The 16,589-nt window shown below is 40.1% G+C and overlaps 1 protein-coding gene across 3 annotated transcripts in view; it reads left to right on the plus strand.

The window, feature by feature from the left end:
* grik4 (glutamate receptor, ionotropic, kainate 4) overlaps positions 1 to 16,589 on the plus strand; it is a 1,016,493-nt gene that overhangs the window by 482,010 nt on the left and 517,894 nt on the right. The window lies entirely within an intron of this gene.

Consider the following 16,589-nt stretch of genomic DNA (forward strand, 5'->3'; position numbering starts at 1 on the left):
TTAGCATCAGCAACAAGTGTCATGTTGGCATGTCTTGATGCGAGGTGCAATTCGAGTTGCTTAAGGCAAACGTGGATTAAAAACCAATTCCTGACATAGCGTGCATGTTACATAAACATTAGCTGTGTTTCCATTGCAGTTTTTCGCAAAATAAAAGCAATATTTCAAAAATTTCGACAAAGTATATTTGCGACTTGTAGGTGTTCCCATTAAAGGCTGTTTTGCGTCATCTGCGAGACTCCACTTTGAGGAATATATTTCAGCCACCATTGCCGTGATGTCAATAGAAGACAAAGGCAACTTCTTTACGGCCCTCTTCGGGCATGTGGGTCTCTCCGAGTCTTCAGGTCAGCCTCCCGCTGAGGGACCCACAAGACAGCCCCCCCACCCCGCACCCCCCGGCCGACCGATCGGAAAATTCCGGCCCCCTTGACATTGTTCAGGCAATTGGATTTCTCCGAGCCTGTGGGTCGGCTCTATTCCCGGTTAAGGGAGCCACGTAATGGTCCTCTGTGGCGGTTCCCCGTCGCTCCCCCTGACCTGCCCTAGTTGTCCTGAATTGGTGCCGGTGGTTCGGTGTTTAAGTGACTAAACGCAAAAAAAGTGATTCCATCATTGTTACGTTCCCAGATGGCTCTGAGTCTAGGGATCATAGGAGAATGCAACATAAAACGGGTGGCACTAGTAAAGAGTGGGTGGCTCTAGCAAAGAGCTTAACAAAAATGGGTACAAAAACAAAGTAGCGTCAAAGACAAAGTAGATCTGACAATAGCAAAATCAAGTAGAGTCTATCAAGGCTACAACACAGCATGGCAGAAAAATAATCAACCTGATCCAGTGGTGAGCAGGTGGTTTTAAGCAGGACGGGAGGATGAATGGTGGACCGGGATAGGCTGGCTGATGAACAGGTGAAATGAGGAGCAGCTGGGAACAGGAACCGGTTGATTGGCAGCAGAGGCAGTGAATGAGAGTGTGAGCTGTAGAAAAAATAAGGGAAGAAACACAAACAAAACACCACTACGTGGAACGTAACAATCATGCTTTGGCGAAACACTTCAATATCGAAATGTCTGAAAAACCACCTCATGAGAGCACACAAATGTTTTTGTGATATTTGAGAGGTTTTTCGAAATAATGGGTGTTTCCATTATAATTTTCTTATTGCGATACTTAGTTTTGGCGTATTTCTATGGGTAATGGAAACGCACCTAATGTTGCCTTTAATTTCAACGAGAGAAAAGTAGTGCTGGTACTTCCAGTTTGAGGCTATGTCTACACTTATTCGGATAACTCATTAAACAAATAATTATTTAGCCTAAGCATTGTGTCAGCCACACTAAACCATCTTTTAAGGTAACCCTCCTTGGATAATTTTTTACATGGGTAAGTAGGCCGTGTATTTCTTAAATCTCCGGCTCTTAGATTTGTATGGACTCATCGATCGTTTACAAACTGAGTTCGGAGAGGAAGTGACGCCAGAAAGATCTCGCCCCACACAGGAAGTGACGTTGGAAAGAAAGCGCCGCAGCCAGCTTCATAAGAACCTGTTTCCACTCGGAGGTAAACACTAAAAAGATGGAGGGGAGTCAACCAATCAATCAATCAATCAATCAATCAATTCCTTTATTGTCATTGTCATAGTAACACTTAAGTGTTAGGTTGACAATAGTTTACATTTTAGCATTGTCAGGAAGATCTCGATTAGAGGGACGTAGGGGTGGGAACAGTCAGATGTCTGATGGGTGTTACGTTGATGTTGCAGCAATGCAATGTCCAGAACACAACTATTGAGGTGGTGAAGAGTGAGGTAATAAGATGGTCCGGGGTAGCAAAGGGGCAGGCTGTTCATTTAGCAGTCTCACAGCCTGGGGATACAGACTGTGAGACATTCTGGTGGTCCTGGCGCGAATCGATCTATACCTCCTTCCAGAGGGTAGCAGGTTGAAGAGGCCATGTGCTGGGTGGTATCTGTCCTTCAGGATGTTGTGTACTCGCTTTAGGCAGTGGCAGTGAGTTGTGTACATGGCACTCATCTCTGGGAGTATCGTCCTTGTAATTTTCCCCGCCGCTTTAACCACTCGCTGGAGGGCCTGTTGGTTCGCTTTAGTGCAGCTAGCAAACCACACTAAAAATCCATAAGTGAGGACACTGCTGATGGCACAGTTGTAAAAGTTTACCATTGATTTCTGCAGAATGTTTGCGCATTTTAGTTTCCTCAAAAAAAAAGACGTTGTTGGGCCTTTCCGACTGTAGAAGCAGTGTTAATGTCTCAGCATAGATCTTCTGTTATGTTCACCCCTAAGAATTTGAAATGCTTGACCCTTTCTAAGAGATTGTTATTAATTAAAAGTGGAGGGTGTTTGTTCTGCCCTTTCCTGCGGAAGTCTACAATTAGTTATTTGGTTTTGTTAGTGTTAAGAACCAAGTTATTGTTAGCACACCATGAAGCCAGATATGCCCATTGCCCGTTTCCCCATTCTTTACATGTACAGATACTTGAGGAAATCACACATGAATACCTTAAGAGAAAGCAGTTGCAGCTATTTCGGATACAACACTTCTCAGACGGCAAGAGAACTTTCGAATGTCCGGGTCAGCTGTGAGGCTACTTACCGAAAAAGTTTGTCTTTTTGTCGAAGGAGAGACAACGACAATGTAGGTTCCCGTGGATGTGATAAAAAAGGTAGCGTGTGGTTTGTATTACCTGGCCGTCGAGGGAAGACTACGGAAAATGGTGAATTCTTTTGGACTGGCAAAGCAGACTGTGTCAGTTATTGTCTGCCATGTATGTCTCGGGGACTCAGCGTCTAGGTCCAGAGTATATAAAGTCACCAAAAACGAATGGACAATGAAGGTGAAGGCAAACGAGTGAGCTGACCAGATATCTAGATGTTGTTCAGATAAGATACATTTAGTTGCACACAAAGCATTACCGGAGGTGACTATGACGTGCACATTTTCCCGCGCATGCGTACTAAGTCGCGTTGCCGGAGGAGGGTGGTCTTAAATGACCATTGTGTGTGTGTGGACAAGGATAAGGTTAGGTGCGATTTACCCTGGATAATGTTAGCCGGCTTAGTGGAGAAGGGACCTGAGAACACTACCTTTGAATTTCCCTGGCTCCGATCGTCGCAATTATCGCGGCCTTGTTGTGTGTCAGTCAGAGCGTGCTGAGAGACAGCTTGAGCAGGCCATGATTTGCCCTCCCAGCCGATCATCATCAGCGCATTCACAACGGCCTCATCTCCCCCCCGCCCCTGCTCTCTCTCCAGGCAACTGATGCGTGGCCGAAACCTGACACTTTGCGCTTCATTCATCCGAACTGTAGCAACGAGCCGCTTCGCAATCTCACTCAGGGCAACGATGGGAATCAATCCAATCCACTTTATTTATATAGCACATCTAAACAACATAAATGTTTCCAGAGTGTTGCACACACATTTTAAAATAAAGATTAAAATACTATCCTTAGCTCCACCAATGACTGAATAAAAACAAAATAAATACATATAAAAACAATATAAAAATAAATATGATTAAAAACCATTTTAAAGGGTAATACCAATTAAAACAATAAATATAAATACAAATGTAAAATCACAGAGGACCACACAACTCACGTAGTGTTAAAAGTCAGAGAATAAAAGTGGGTCTTAAGACGAGACTTAAAAACTCCACTGTGGGAGCAGTTGGAACATGGAGGGGCAGAATGTTCCAGAGCTTAGGGCCGACCACAGAGAAGGCCCTGTCTCACCTGGTTTTAAGTCTGGTCTTGGGCACCACGAGCTGGAGCTGGCTCTTGGACCTCAGAGCGCGCATAGGAGTGCAAATTTGGACCATGTCCGAGATATAATGAGGTGCCAGTCCATGCAAAGCTTTAAAACCAAACAGCAACATTTTAAAATCAATTTTAAAATGAACAGGGGGTCAACAATTGGGGTTATATGCTCGCGTTTCCTGGCCCCTGTTAAAAGTCCTGCTGCCGTGTTCTGGACTAACTGCAACCGGGAGAGAGCTTTTTGGCCAATGCCAGCATAAAGTGCATTGCAGTAGTCCAGGCCAATTGAAATAATAGCATGCACGACTTGTTTAAAAAGGTTAAAAGATAAAAACAGTTTTACTTTTGCTAAAAAACAAAGTTGATAAAAACACGATTTTAAAACGCCGTTGACTTGTTTGTCAAGTTTAAAATCACTGTCTATAGTCACTCCAAGGCCGGTGACTTTGGGCCGCACATCACTTTGCAATGGTCCCAAGTCAAAGACCAAAAACTAAAATTTCCGTTTTTCCCTCATTCATTATTAACCAATTCTGGGCTAACCAAGCCTTGACGTCGCATAGACAGTTGAGAAGGGGTGTCAGGGGGCCGTGGCCTTTTGAAATCGGAACAGTGATTAATTAGATTCCTCGTTACTGAAAAAAATGGTACTCTAACGCCGTTATTGCCAACACTGTCCAGTACACACCATGAACTAGTATGAAGCTATTCTCTGGGATATTCTCGGAGTTAACAGTGGGGTAGGGAGAAGGGTGGAACGCTGCCAGCTGGGATTTAAAAAACTATTCATCGTGACAACATTTTGTGATAAGACCAGGGGTGTTGGCACAAGTAGAGGCAAACAATCAAATGCAATCCAATGCAATACTGTTACCACAAAACCTTTGGTGTGTTGTTCTTTCCCTGTCCGTGGAGGCTTGACTAAAGAGTCTACATGTAAGCTTTAGCTACTGCACTCTCTGTATGTATCTCTTTAAACTTGTTATAAAAAAGCAGTAGTGAGGGGTATGTAATTTATGGCTGTGTGCACACTGCGGCTTTCACTCTCAAACCTCAGCATATCTTTCAGCCGAGGGATTCATTACAGGAGATCTCGATGATGCTCACCACTGCATTCGGTATTGTCAAGCACTGGTTGGCACTGAGGAGCGATAATTACTTGTATCATATCATCCACAAAGCCCTTATTCCTAATACAGCCGTTCTATTTCGCATAGGCTTCAACGTCTGCAGGATTGTTGGCAACAGAGTAAACAGTTTTGGCGGATAGTTTATTATATCAGCAGATAATTACTTGCATTTTTATTGAGGTTGGACTTAAGGGATGTCTTTTATTTCCATTGTTCCAACCCAACTGTTAAGTTTGTTTTTCAAGTCACTGCAGTATATACAAATACTCAAAATGATCATTCCCTGGCTAAAACTGCCACATTTTAACTACAAGTGTAGAAATAGTATCAACAAAATATTATAACAACACAAAATATTGAAAACTGTAAAACACAGGTGTCAAACTTAAGGCCCGGGGGCAAACTGGCATTTAAATTGGCCAGCAAAAGCCTTAAATAAATATGAATCAATAGTTCTTTATCTTTTCCTACATATTTGCAATTTGACAGAAAAAATACAAGTATTGCAAATATTTTAAACTTTAATAGTATCTCATAATGCAACAATTAAAGTTAAAGTTGAAGTACCACTGATAGTCACACGCACACAAGGTGTGGTGAAATTACCCTCTGCACTTGACCCATCCTCTTATTCACCCCCTGGGAGGTGAGGGGAGCAGTGAACAGCAGCGGTGGCCGCGCTCGGGAATATTTTTTGGTGATTTAACCCCCAATTCCAACCCTTGATGCTGAGTGCCAAGCAGGGAGGTAATGGGTCCCATTTTTGTAGTCTTTGGTATGACTCGGCCGGGGTTTTAACTCGCCACCTACCGATCTCACAAGGCCACGATCATACATTTCAAACTTTGTGTTGGTTAAAAAAATTATAATATCATTAAATATCTGCTGGACTTTTAATTTTAAAGCAATATTCCATCAATGTGCACACTGTAAAAATTACCATAGATTGTACGGTTAGCTCAGTTGCCAGAATTTTACCCCCCAAAAAACAAAACGATGCCACAGTCTTTCGAATTACTGTAATATGCTGTAAAAACAATCAGAATTTCAACAGTAAAATTGTAGCGACTGAGCTGCCAGGTTGTTTTTTTTACTGCAAAATCTAATCTGATGTATGCAAAAAAAACATATCATAAACACATGCATAGACAATTGCATAATAATATAATGAGGTGAATCCCTACAGTACTCTTGTTTTGTTTTGTATATTGTACAGTTTTTTTGTATATTGTTTTGTATATTGTACAGGATTGCTTATTATTTTTATTGGATAGTAGTCTGTTTATTTCAATTCTTATTTTTTTATCTTTATTACTTATGTGATTTATTTGTATTCCACATTTGTTTCCACTACTGCACCTTAAATTGGAGTCCTTAATCTGTAACATAACAGTGAATAAATAAATAATACATAAATAATACACCATTGTAAGTAAACAAATATTAAATACATAAATAATCTTTATTTAAAAAAAACAAAAAATTAAAAAAAAGGGTTCAAGACATTCATAATTCTTGTTCTGTGTACTTGTAGTTTAAACAGTCTCTTGAACTGAATCATATTGGTGCTTTTTTGATTTATTTGCTTAATCCATTCCATAATTTAATTCCACATACGTGGAAAAAAATATTGTGTATCAACACATCAAACTTAAAACGCTAGCATCACTATGACGGCACTTTAAAAAGTGCTGCTAAAGAAGTTCACTTCAGGAAAGTGTGCACACTCTGCAGTTAAATCTAAATTTGGGAAATGACGGACAAATGTCCACTCTAAAGGACGCTGGTTCTCAGCAGGCTGCAGAAATAAACCATTTTAAATGATGAAAACCTTAATAATAATCTGCCTCAGGGTAAAAACAGGTGTACAAATAAGTTAGCCACTATTAAAACTAAAATGAGAAAGCAGGAAAACACAAATTATTTACTTTAATGATGTAATGTGAAGGTAAATAAATGGGTTGTACTTGTATAGCGCTTTTCTACCTTCAAGGTACTCAAAGCGCTTTGACACTACTTCCACATTTACCCATTCACACACACATTCACACACTGATGGAGGGAGCTGCCATGCAAGGCGCTAACCAGCACCCATCAGGAGCAAGGGTGAAGTGTCTTGCTCAGGACACAACGGACATGACGAGGTTGGTACTAGGTGGGGATTCAACCAGGGACCCTCGGGTCGCGCACGGCCATTCTTCCACTGCGCCACGCCGTGATTCATTTCTCATTTGGACATTCTTTCTCATGAAAAAAAAATGTTAAAGGGAGTTCACCCCAAAGTGTAGAAACAACACATCTCTCTTTCTTGACGTTGATAACAAGTAAAAATAGTGAGGCACATGGAATTTTACCGCGGCTCTTCTTCACACTAAAAATGAGTGATTTTGACATGCTGTTGTTTTTGTCACCTTCGCCGTATTTCTTCTGCAATTGACCAGGATCCCAGCAGGCTTGTCATGGCTATATTTTGTGAAAATCCCCCGGTACTTCGTCTCAGCCTTATTAATAATTTACAGCGTCGGTAGGCTTATAAGTGGTCCAAAACATAAAAAAAAAAAAAAAAATTACAAGGTGCCATTCTTCATGAAAGCAGCGTGGGCCTCAGTAACCTTTTTTTTCCCCCCACGTAGGAAGATAGAGGGACGCTTCCCCCATCCTCCAGTTTATTTTTATTCAGCGCACATTTGCACACCTTCCGACGCTGCATCTTCCAGACAAGGACATCAATTTCCTCCCAGCCGGCGAGAGCGGTTGTGCCGGGGAGCGTTCTCCTCCCCTCATCCATTACGGTGCATGCGTCGTGGACAGCGCTGCTTTTAAGGGGAATTAGAGGTGGGAGATTTGATTAGTTGTAATTCATGCCAAGGAAACACTTTTTATAATCGCCTTCCCATTCTTCACGTCTTAACCGCGGGGGGTTCGTGTTTGCCGCTGCTGTGCTTTCCTGAAAATACTGCAAAAAAAAAAAAAGAGAATGAGAAAATAGTCGTGCGTCCTGTGCAGAGTCGTTTTTTTTTTGTTGGCCCTATTGCATACTTGCCAACCCTCCCGGATTTTCCGGGAGACTCCCGAAATTCAGCGCCTCTCCCGAAAACCTCCCGGGACAAATTTTCTCCCGAAAATCTCCTGAAATTCAGGCACACAATATAAACAGCGTACCTGCCCAATCACGTTATAACTGTAGAATGATGGAGGGCGAGTTATTGGTTTCTTATGTGGGTTTATTGTTAGGCAGTTTCATTAACGTCCTTCCAACGCGGTAACAACACACAACAACACACAACAACAGCAGTCACTTTTCGTCTACCGTAAAGCAGTTTGTCTGCCGTAAACAGCAATGTTGTGACACTCTTAAACAGGACAATACTGCCATCTAGTGCATTTGATGAAAGCACTTTTTGCGTGCCACACAGCAATGCATCATCAGAGAGTGCGTTCAGCATGGTTAGAAAAATAGTGACAAATAGAACAAGGATGGACAATTAAACTCTTAACTCAACAATGAGTAGATGAGTGTTATGTGTGTGTATATGTGTAAATAAATGAACACTGACATTCAGGTTATTCTTTTATTTATATATATATATATATATATACATATATATATATATATATATATATATATATATATACATATGAAATACTTGACTTAGTATTTCTTATATATATATATACATATATATATATATATATATGAAATACTTGACTTGGTGAATCCCAGCTGTAAATATACTCCTCCCCTCTTAACCACGCCCCCAACCACGCCCCCTCCCCGCCCCCCACCTCCCGAAATCGGAGGTCTCAAGGTTGGCAAGTATGCCCTAGTGTGTGGAATGTGAGTGTGAATGTTGTCTGTCTATCTGTGTTGGCCCTGTGATGAGGTGGTGACTTGTCCAGGGTGTACCCCGCCTTCCGCCCGAATGCAGCTGAGTTAGGCTCCAGCATCCCCCGCAACCCCACAAGGGACAAGCGGTAGCAAATGGATGGATGGATGTTTGTTCCAGGTCAGTAGGTGCATGTGTTTGTAAGCAGATTCCAGTGCCTAAAACCTTAAGAGCTTGCTGGGACTTTTATCTCGGTGCCTTGCACGCTCAACGCTCATTCAACAGGACCCATGTTCCAGTCCAGAGCGGAACGGGATCAGGGGCTAGACCGGGGTTTTAAACGTATGGCCCGTGGGCCGGATCAGGCCCGCAAACAGGTATTTTTCGGCCCGTGAAATAAGTTTGCTAAGTGCAAAAAATGAGCAGTCATTTTTTTAAATGAAAATAATTGCTGTTCCAAATGTGTCCAATGAATTGAATTGAAATGCAATAGCAATTCTTTTCTGAAGTGTTCCTGAGCTCATGTGGTGATATCCTTTACACACTGATGTCGCTTTTTCATGCAGTACCGCCTAGGCCATGACTCATTGGCCTAGTGGTTAGAGTGTCCGCCCTGAGATCGGTAGTTCATGAGTTCAAACCCCGGCTGAGTCATACCAAAGACTATAAACATGGGACCCATTACCTTAATGCTTGGCACTCAGCATCAAGGGTTGGAATTGGGGGTTGAATCACCAAAAATGATTCCTGTGCACGGCCACTGCTGCTGCTCACTGCTCCCTTCACCTCCCAGGGGGTGATCAAGGGTGATGGGTCAAATGCAGATAATAATTTGGCCACACCTAGTGTGTGTATGACAACCATCGGTACTTTAACTTTAGAATCAAAATCAGAATCAGAATCAGAAATACTTTATTAATGTGGAGAGTTACTTTCATGCCATATTGTCAACGATGTTGTTGGTAATACAACCTGTGACATTTACACCCAAATAAATGCGTTGAATAATCCGTCCATTTCCTGTTGGACTTATGACGGCATGGGGACACATTTTCTGGGCGCACATAAATATGCTGAAATAAAATGTATCCTCTTCTAACTTCATGTGTGATGAATGAAATTAGTCTAAATTCACAGGTATATGTACATAATAAACCACATGATGTTTGTACTTCAGTTGAGGAAAATGAGTAAATGACACTAATAACACATATTTTTATTAATTTCATTGTCTGATAGATTAAACATGTTAACCAATGGGAGCATTTTAAAACTCTTCCAAACTCATTTCCACCTATTATGATGAACATTATCACATCATGTATTCATAAATTATCAACAACAACAAATGAAGATGGAATAATATTCACCGCAACATGTATATGTAAAAAAAACAAACATAATTTGTACATTTACCGAATGTGCTTGTTCTATTTTCAAACAAAGAAAACAATCTAAAGTTGTCTTTATTTTTAGGTTATCATGCCATGATTTTACCAGTCTGGCCAATTTGGCAATATATTTCCCTCCATGTGGCCCCTGAGCTAAAATGAGTTTGACACCCCTGGGCTAGACCCTTACACTAGGCCAGGGGTCGGCAACACAAAAATGTTGAAAGAGTCATATTGGACCACAAATACAAAAAAGTGATCTCTCTGGAGCAGCAAAAAATGAAAAGTCTTATGTAAGTGTTATAATGAAGGCAACACATGATGCAATTGTCTAATTAGCTATATTAGCCTACTATCAAATTGACAATGTTATGACAATGGATGGCACAATGTGTACAACATTGGAAAACATTAGTAAAAATTTTCAGAGGGTGAGATAACTCCTGGAAATGACTGTCTTAGAATGGCCAAAGGTATAGATGTGTGTGTCCAAGTTAAAGGAAACAGCAGGCTGTCTTCTTCAAATGGATGTATTACAATATTTGCAAGCTGGGTAACATTTGCTGTGGTCTGGAACAACATGGCACACAAACAACTATTGGACATGCAGCCAATATTCCATCCAGATGATGTCTAATGAAACTTGGACACATACACTAAATACACAGAGGACATAATTAAAGGAAAGAGGCATAATGATGCAATATGTACATACAGCTAGCCTAAATAGCATGTTAGCATCGATTAGCTTGCAGTTATGCACTGACCAAATATGCCTGATTAGCACTCCAACAAGTCAATAAGATCAACAAAGCTCACATTTGTGCATTCACGCACAGTATAAAACGTTTGGTGGACAAAATGAGACAAAGAAGGAGTGGCATAAAACATGTCTTTCTTTGGCATCGTCAGGGAAAGTCGGACATGTAAACAAACTGTTGAGTCACAGTCCACACAATGGTGAGTTCAAGGGCCGCTGATATTAGTAGGACAAAAGGAAGTTCACCAAATAGTCTCATCAGTGAAGCATAAACACAAACATATCAAACAGTGGGATTTCTAACAATTAGGAAGGTTTGTGTCGTGTTTGTCCTCCTGCAGAAACAATATTACAAAAAAAAAACCATATTTTTCACCCCATTTTTTTTCCATTTCCATACATTTTCGAAAAAAGCTCCATGGAGCCACCAGCTAAAGAGCTGCATGTGGGTGTTGCTGACCCCCGCACTAGGCTATGGTCACACCTGTGTGCTGAGTACACAGGTCTAGACTAATAAGATACATTTGTGTAAGAGCTTCTAATCCTTTTTATTAGAGAGCAAAAAGATATTGCAAAGCACATAGAGGCAGCAATGTAACAAGTCCAGCAGAAACATAGTACAATGAACCAGTCCCGCCTAGCACGCGAGCTGTAAATAAAAATAAAATAAACCCATGAGACGGGAGACAGGTGAGGAATCAGCGCTCCCACAGGAAGTGGCAAACAAGGGAGGAAGGAGGGCAGAAAACGTAAACAAACCCCAAACAGAGGAAGTATACAACACAAAACCGAAAAAAAAATGTTTTGTGACAGGTGTTTTTGTTTATTCTTGCAGGGTAAAGAACATAGGCATGAATTAAGGAGTTTGCATGCCATATTACATTATTTAACTTAACTTAAAGGCCTACTGAAACCCACTACTACCGACCATGCAGTCTGATAGTTTATATATCAATGAGGAAATCTTTACATTGCAACACATGCCAATACAGCCGGGTTAGCTTACTAAAGTACAATTTTAAATTTCGCGCAAAATATCCTGCTGAAAACGTCTCGGTATGATGACATCAGCGCGTGACGTCACGGATTGTAGAGGACATTTTGAGACAGCATGGTGGCCAGCTATTAAGTCGTCTGTTTTCATCGCAAAATTCCACAGTATTCTGGACATCTGTGTTGGTGAGTCTTTTGCAATTTGTTCAATGAACAATGGAGACAGCAAAGAAGAAAGCTGTAGGTGGGAAGCGGTGTATTGCGAAAGGTGTTGTGCTGGATAACGCACCCCCGCCATAGAATGCACCCCCTGACTGTTGTGCCGGATAACACAGCCAGTGTTTCATTGTTTACATTCCCGAAAGATGACAGTACCATTGGCCTGTGGAGAACTGGGACAACAGAGACTCTTACCAGGAGGACTTTGAGTTGGATACGCAGACACGGTACCGTGAGTACGTATGCAGCTGCGGCTTCCAAACATTTGATCGCTTGCCCGTATGTGCGTGCCACTATGTGCATGTCACGTACGTAACTTCGGGGACTTTGGGGAAATATATGTGCTGTATGAACTTTGGGGAGGTGAACGGTACTTTGGGCTGTGGGATTGAGTGTGTTGTGCAGGTGTTTGAGTTGTATTGGCGGGTTATATGGATGGGAGGGGGGAGATGTTTCTTATGCGGGATTCATTTGTGGCATATTAAATATAAGCCTGGTTGTGTTGTGGCTAATAGAGTATATATATGTCTCGTGTTTATTTACTGTTTTAGTCATTCCCAGCTGAATATCAGGTCCCACCCGCCTCTCACAGCATCTTCCCTATCTGAATTGCTCTCAGTGCCCTCTAGTCCTTCACTCTCACTTTCCTCATCCACAAATATTTCATCCTCGCTCAAATTAATGGGAAAATTGTCGCTTTCTCGGTCCGAATCGCTCTCGCTGCTGGCGACCATGATTGTAAACAATGTGCAGATGTGAGGAGCTCCACAACCTGTGACGTCACACGCATATCGTCTGCTACTTCCGGTACAGGCAAGGCTTTTTTTATCAGCGACCAAAAGTTGCGAACTTTATCGTTGATGTTCTCTACTAAATCCTTTCAGCAAAAATATGGCAATATCGCAAAATGATCAAGTATGACACATAGAATGGACCTGCTATCCCCGTTTAAATAAGAAAATCACATTTCAGTAGGCTTTTAACTACTATCAATATGTTATACGTGGTCCTGGTGGTCTCATCAAGCTGTGGCCTCCAGCGTTTGCCAGGGCAGATCGCAACCGAGTGCGCAGCCTCTGGGATGCAACTCAACACTTTCAAATCTGAGGTCATGGTTCTTGGTTGGAAAAGGGCGGACTGCATCTTTGGGGCTGAGGTGCAGGAGGTTAAGCATCTGGAGATCTCTTTCTCGAGATCGACGGTTACCATTTTGGTTACCAATTATTTGGTAACCAAAATGTTTTTCGATACTTTACAAAATATGTGTCATTATTATATTTATTTGAAACATTTATCTTATGATACAGTAAACATGTTTTTTTTATTGCAATCAAAGAAGAATTTTGGCATTAAATAACATTGTTAACATATTAGACAACTTTTATTTTATTAGTAAGTAAGCAAAGGCTCCTAATTTAGCTGCTGACATATGCAGTAACATATTGTCATTTCCCATTCAATTATTTCATCAAAATTATGAGGGACAATCGGTAAGAAATGTATTATTAATCTACTTGTTCATTTACTGTTAATATCTGCTTACTTTCTCGTTTAACATGTTCTACCTACACTTCTGTTAAAATCTAATAATCACGTATTCTTCTGTTGTTTGATACTTTACATTAGTTTTGGGTGCTAATACACATTTTGGTGTAAATCCACAACCAAGTAGTTACAGGATTGCAAAAAAATTGCATTATTGGCTTTTTTTTAACAAAAAATCTTAAGGTTCATTAAACATACGTTTCTTATTGCAAGTTTGTCCTTAAATAATAATACAGATTAATTACATGGTTAATCTATACTTGGAATCTGAGGAACTTTCATTACTTTTTCCCCTACTTTTTTATACAGTGTTATGGTTCATATACATAGAGTAGTATTGTCCCGATACTGATATTTTGGTACCAGTACTAAAATGATGCCGATACTTTACTGTACTTTACAATACTTTTCTAAATAAAAAATTGCATCATTGGCTTTTTTTTTAACAACAAATCTTAGGGTACATTAAATATATGTTTCTTATTGCAAGTGTGTCCTTAAATGAAATAGTGAACATACTAGACAACTTGTTTTTTTTGTAGTAAGTAAGGCTCCTAATTAGTCTGCTGACATATGCCGTAACATATTGTGTCATTTATCTACCTATTATTTTGTCAAAATTATTAAGGACAAGTGGTAGAAAATGAATTACTAATCTACTTGTTCATTTACTGTTAATATCTGCTTACTTTCTCTTTTAACAGGTTTTATCTACACTTCTGTTAAAATGTAATAATCACTTATTCTTCTGTTGTTTGGATACTTGACATTAGTTTTGGATGATACCACACATTTAGGTATCAATCCGATACCAAGTAGTTACAGGGTCATACATAGGTCATGCTTAAAGTTTTCCTGTGTCCAAGGACATATTTGCTGGGTTTATAAACAGTAAAAAATGACAAAAGATTCTGTGATTGTAAAAAATGTGTAGTATCGACGATATGCGGCTCTTGGTATCATTCAGTTCAGTTTCAGTTTATTTCGAATATGCACACGATTCAATGTAATACATCACACATTTCCAGTTGTTTCATTACAGCAGTGGTTCTCAAATGGGGATACGCAGGTATACTTGAAGGTATGCCAAGGGGTACGTGAGATTTTTTTTAAATATTCCAAAAATATTAACAATTAAAAAATCCTTTATAAATATAAATAAAAACCTCTTTTTTCCCAAATAGTTCAAGAAAGACCACTACAAATGAGCAATATTTTGCACTGTAATACAATTTAATACATCAGAAACTGATGACATAGTGCTGTATTTGACTTCTGTATCTCTTTTTTTCAACCAAAAATGTTTTGCTCTAACTAGGGGGTACTTGAATTAAAAAAAAAATTCACAGGGGGTACATCACTGAAAAAAGGTTGAGAACCACTGCATTACAGCACGTCCGAAAAGGAGTAGGAAGAAGCAGATCTTATTTAATCCTACCCCTTTTCATATACCGTAGCAATTTTATCCCATTTCCTTGTTCTCGATAACAGAACAGTGTCTAAATAAATATTTAATAAATATACCATAGTAAGTAAACAAATAATATCTATTATCTCAAAAAAAAAAAAAGGGTTGAAGATGTTCATCATAATTCTTGTTCTGTGTACTTTGTGAACACTTGTAGTTTGAACAGTCTCTTAAACTTCATCATATTGCTGTTTTGATTGATTTATTTGGTTAATCCATTCCATCATTTAATTCCACATATTGATATACTAAAGGTTTTAAGTGGTGTACGAGCATGCAATTGTTTTAAATTAGATTTCCCTCTAAGGTTATATTTCTCCTCTTTTGTTGAGAAGAATTGTTGAACATTCTTGGGTAGCAGATTATAGTTTGCTTTGCACATCATTTTAGCTGTTTGCAAATGCACCAAATCGTTGAATTTCAATAATTGTGATTTAAAAAATAATGTATGTTCTCTATATCCAACATGATGTATTATTCTAACTGATCTTTTTGGTAACACAGTTAGTGAATGAAGCGCACATTTGTAGTTATTTCCCCATATTTCTGCACAATAACTCAAATATGGTAACACTAGTGAGCAGTAGAGAATATGAAGTGATTTTTGGTCTAGAACATATTTTGCTTTATTCATTATTGACGTGTTTCTTGCTACTTTGTTGTATATTTTTTACATGAGATTTCCAGTTCATTTTATCATCTATTATTACACCCAAAAATGTGTTTTCTTTTACCCTTTCAATGTCTACTATAATGTCTGTGTAAATCTACCCATTGCATTTGTTTACATTGAGGAGCGCTACCTTTCTGTTAGCGGTTAGCCATTGTATCCTCCTATGGTGTCGAGTGTCAGGGCTGCCAAGCCTCACGCTTTGAGTGTGAGAGTCACGCAATTTTATTCTTTCTCACGCCACACTGGACATTTCTCACGCTTATACTCCTATGGAGGCCCTGAGATCGATAGGTTGTGAGTTCAAACCCTGGCCGAGTCATACCAAAGACTATAAAAATGGGACCCATTACCTCCCTGCTTGGCACTCAGCATCAAGGGTTGGAATTGGGGGTTAAATCACCAAAAATGATCCCGGGCGTGGCCACCGCTGCTGCTCACTGCTCCCCTCACCTCCCAGGGGATGATCAAGGGGATGGGTCAAATGCAGAGGACAAATTTCACCACAGCTAGTGTGTGTGTGACAATCATTGGTACTTTAACTTAACTTACTTTCTGGGGCGGTATAGCTCGGTTGGTAGAGTGGCCGTGCCAGCAACTTAAGGGTTCCAGGTTCGATCCCCACTTCCGCCATCCTAGTCACTGCCGTTGTGTCCTTGGGCAAGACATTTTACCCACCTGCTCCCAGTGCCACCCACACTGGTTTAAATGTAACTTAGATATTGGGTTTCACTAAAGCGCTTTGAGTCACCAGAGAAAAAGCGCTATATAAATATAATTCACTAATTCACTTCACTTATATTTCCCC

Source organism: Nerophis lumbriciformis, linkage group LG17 (genome assembly GCF_033978685.3).
Source record: "Nerophis lumbriciformis linkage group LG17, RoL_Nlum_v2.1, whole genome shotgun sequence".
Taxonomy (NCBI): domain Eukaryota; kingdom Metazoa; phylum Chordata; class Actinopteri; order Syngnathiformes; family Syngnathidae; genus Nerophis; species Nerophis lumbriciformis.